The 3,982-nt window shown below is 45.0% G+C and overlaps 1 pseudogene; it reads right to left on the minus strand.

Annotated features, from left to right (window-relative positions):
- LOC109385721 (high mobility group protein B1 pseudogene) overlaps positions 1–2,796 on the minus strand; it is an 11,089-nt pseudogene extending 8,293 nt beyond the window's left edge.
- Between the last annotated feature and the right edge of the window lie 1,186 nt (positions 2,797–3,982).

Genomic DNA, 3,982 nt, shown 5'->3' on the forward strand with positions numbered 1-3,982 from the left:
TCCTCTGCTTCATCTTCCTCAACTTCCTTCTTTTTCTTGCTCTTTTCAGCCTTGACAACTCCCTTTTTGGCCACATCAGGCTTTCCTGTAGCTCCGTGAGCAGCAATATCTTTTTCATAGCTTTCCTTCAGCGCAGCAGCCTTCTTGGCACAAGGCTGCGTGTCATCTCCGGCAGTGTCACTCCCCATCTCTCCCAGCTCCTTTGCAGCATCGCCGATGGATAAGCCGGGGTGCTCTCCCTTTATTTTTTGGGAGATACTCAGAACAAAACAAGGAAAAGGGCTCTGGGGTGCCTTGGGATCCTTGAACTTCGTTTTCGTTTTCCCTTAGGAGGGATATAAGTTTTCCTTTCTCTTTCATAATGGGCCTCGTCCGCCTTTGCCATGTCTTCAACTGTTCCTTTCTCTTTAGCAGACATGGTCTTCCCCCTCTCTGAGCACCTCTTAGAAAACTCGGAGAAGCTGAGTGAGGCGTCTTGCGCTCCGTGTGCTCCTCCTGGCAAGTTTGCACAAAGAACGCGTATGACGACATTTCGCCTCTTGGCTTCTTAGGGTCTCCTTTGCCCATGTTTAATTATTTTTCCTCAGCAAGCACAGAGTCACCCAGCAACCGTCTGGCCTGCACTTGCCCCAGCGCTGTCTCTAATGAGCTCCATGCACCGCAAGGGCTGTGAGAGTGGGAGCCAGACACAGCACAGAAAGGAGCTTTCACTGTCATTCAGAGGACGGTGTGGTGGACGGATCAGAGAGACAACGATTGGAGCCTAGACCAGTCAGTAGAACATGGAGGCTGTCCCCTCAATTGCTCTGATGAATGCCAAAGAGATTCCTGATCTTGTCTCAGAAGGAACTAAAAGATCAGGAGAACTTAGAAACCTTTGCCTTTTTTTAACTCTACCCCGTAAGGCATGAAATTAACCTATTCTTTTTGAGAGAAGGTATCAAACAGTGATGTCTCTTGTGGTCTTCCCCAACCACGTGGGCTCCACTCGTTCATCTCAATAGCTCAAGCCCTGGATATACAGAGAGCCATGGTGACAATGGGCAGAAGGTAATTTAATTTGAGCAAAGGCCCCAAGTGGAAGAGACCGGAGGCCCTTCTGAATGTAAATGCCTAAAACGCATGGCTTTGTTTTTTATTCCTTTTTATCCCCTAGTAAAAGCTCCATCTCATCATGTTTCCAGTAGCATTTGGTCAAACACCAGAGGGAAAAGCGACACAATCTAGGCCAGTGCTAATGAAAGGCAGAAAAAACCTTTCTTAAAATGGAAAAAACAAATAGCAGGATTCTTAGTCTCTTGGAGGGTTCCAAAGAGGAAAGTGGGATTATCTGTAATTCCCATGCCATCCTTCACTTCCTCCGAGCTGACAAGTCATTCTCTTCTACATCTTCTAACTCCCGCCCTAGAATATATTAGCCAGAGGGCATTGGGACAGACCTGCCTAGACTGTAATAAGTACTGATAGGCTCTTCTCTGTGTACATTTGTTGTTTTATTTGTTGGTTTGCTTGTGGTTTTTTTTTCTTTTTACCTCTTTTTTTTTTTTAATGTACATATTCTCTTTGCTTCCTCTGCAGATGACTGCTCTGCCACCTTTTCCTTTCTTGGTTCGGGTTCAGTCAAATCTACATGGACTCTACTTGACGCTGAGAGATAAAACTAAGGTGACAGGTGGATGTGATGGAGGAACAGACACACATGGATTCAGCACAAGCCAGAGTTTTCATGGGAATCCGATCTCACCAATGTTAGAATGAGCTTCCCTGCGAACAGTGACTCCCCACACAGTGCTCAGCCTTGACTGGCACGGCCCCACACGCTGCTGCAGGAGTTGGTGCACACAAACATCCGGGGTGGGTCCGAGCCTGCGGCTGGAGATGAAATAAACTTAGTTTTGGTTTACAGATCCAGAGCTGAGATGTGGCTCAATGGTCACCAGTCCTGTGTGATTACCAAAGTCTCCTGAGGAGAGGCGCTTTGGAAACGGGAGAGCTGCATGGGCCCCGATCCCTAAGGACTTAGTGACCTTTTATGACTTATGGACAGGAAATATATATATATATATATTTAAAGCTTCTGGGGTGATTCTGATAAGCAGGCTTGAGAAGCACTGACAGAGCCCCATTCACCTGATTCCACTGGACGGAAACTGAGACCTTCATAGTTCATATTCAGCCTTCTGCTCTAAGAGGAGTTTAATCATCTCCTCTGTGTTGTGGTCAAATAGGCCAGCGTTTGAAGGATTAATCTCAACTATTACCCTGGACTATCAAGAGAGGGGGGCGCTGTGTGTGCTACCTCTCAGCATCTCTATTCTCACTTGCACATAGGTGCTCCCAGTTTCCCAGGCTCCATTTCTGGTTCAGTCAAGCCCTGGAGGTTAGCATTCTGCGAGTGAGTTCTGTGTCCCAGGCATTGTGTGACTCGCTTGACCTACATCACTTCACAGAGTCCTACTGACTTCCTCGGAGGAACATTGTTATTACTCTCATTTTATAGATGAAATTGCAACAGAGAAGTTAATTAACTGGCCCAAGATCCCATGGCTAGTAAGTGGCAAAACCAGAATTTATATCCTGAGGCATTTATTCTGGAAGTGACTCTCTTAAATATCACCACTACGCTTCAGAATTTTAACATATGTGTCTAAATATCTGTTGTCCAATTCCCATTTTAAACATGTAGCTTTGTACTTAGCCCCTTCCCAATGCCAGGCTTTTCCCTAAGACAGTTAAAATCTTCTTCCACATAAAGCTGTTGTACCGTTCAAGAAAATCATCTTGTTTCTACAAATATATTTGTGGGTCTTTTTTTTGGGGAAAGAAAAATTCATTAAAAAAACATTGTTTGTTTTTTTTCTATCATACAACTGAGATCATACATCTTCCCGTGGAGATGGGGAGTACTCATGGATGTGCTGGCGGATGCTTCACAACCAGCTCTCCAGGGGCAGGGGAGGGGAGTGGGGAAACAGGGATGCTGTTTGCTGCTTTCTATGGTATGACTATTTCTACCAAGGTTAATTTCAAGATGCTAAACATGCAACTGGGAGGAGATGCTTCGGATTCACTCTCAGTAGCCAAAAATATCAGAAATTATAGCATGTTTTCCCTCTACCTTTTAAAGAACCTTTTCTTGCTCATACTCGTACATAAATCACATCAATTTTCCAGGTCCAATTTCTGGCTACATAAAATCATGAAAACTGACATTTACAGAGTGATCTCTGTGTTCCAGGGCCTATGCAAATGACTTGTTATCATTTAATGTTTCCATTGGTTGCATTGTAACAGAAACGAGTACGGTAAACAGGATTTCCAAACTTCTGTTGCTCTTGTGCAGGGACCAGTGTGTGACCTACCAATCCTGATGGAGGCGGGTTGATATATGGGAAAGGAATACCTGTGGACGGACACGGGCACGCCTCAGTTCTTGTCCTAGCTCGAGCAGTATGAGAGGTGTGACCTTAGTCAAGACACAATTTCTACAGAATCTGGATTATATGGCTAAACGTGCTGACAAAATACTGGGCTGTTAGGAGAATTAAATGGTAGGCCATATGTAAAATACTGGGCACATTACAGAAGATCAATAAATGTTAGCTCCCGACCCTTGCTGCTTTCGTAAATCATTTCTATTTTTTCAAAGCAAGCTGCCTTCTTTCTTATGCTCAGATTATCCCCACTTGTTCTCCACTCAGAGCCCACATGCTTTGTTTCCTGCTTGTATTATGTGTCCCCTGCTCGGAGTTGTGATTTCTCTGTATCTGTGGGATTCTGTTTTCATCCTTCGAGGCTTCCTTTCTAAGCCTCCTAGCTTTTCCCCTTTGTGTTACTACTTTCTCAGGCTGTAACTTCCTCGGTCATGCATTTCTCCTTCTACGGGGATGTGTGCTCCGTCACCACCGTGACTCTCAGTCTCAACTCTTTTCCCTCCATCACTTTCTCACAATACCCCCTCCCCATCCACCCTCTGTGGATT

The sequence above is a fragment of the Hipposideros armiger genome, unplaced genomic scaffold (assembly GCF_001890085.2).
Source record: "Hipposideros armiger isolate ML-2016 unplaced genomic scaffold, ASM189008v1 scaffold_123, whole genome shotgun sequence".
Lineage (NCBI taxonomy): Eukaryota > Metazoa > Chordata > Mammalia > Chiroptera > Hipposideridae > Hipposideros > Hipposideros armiger.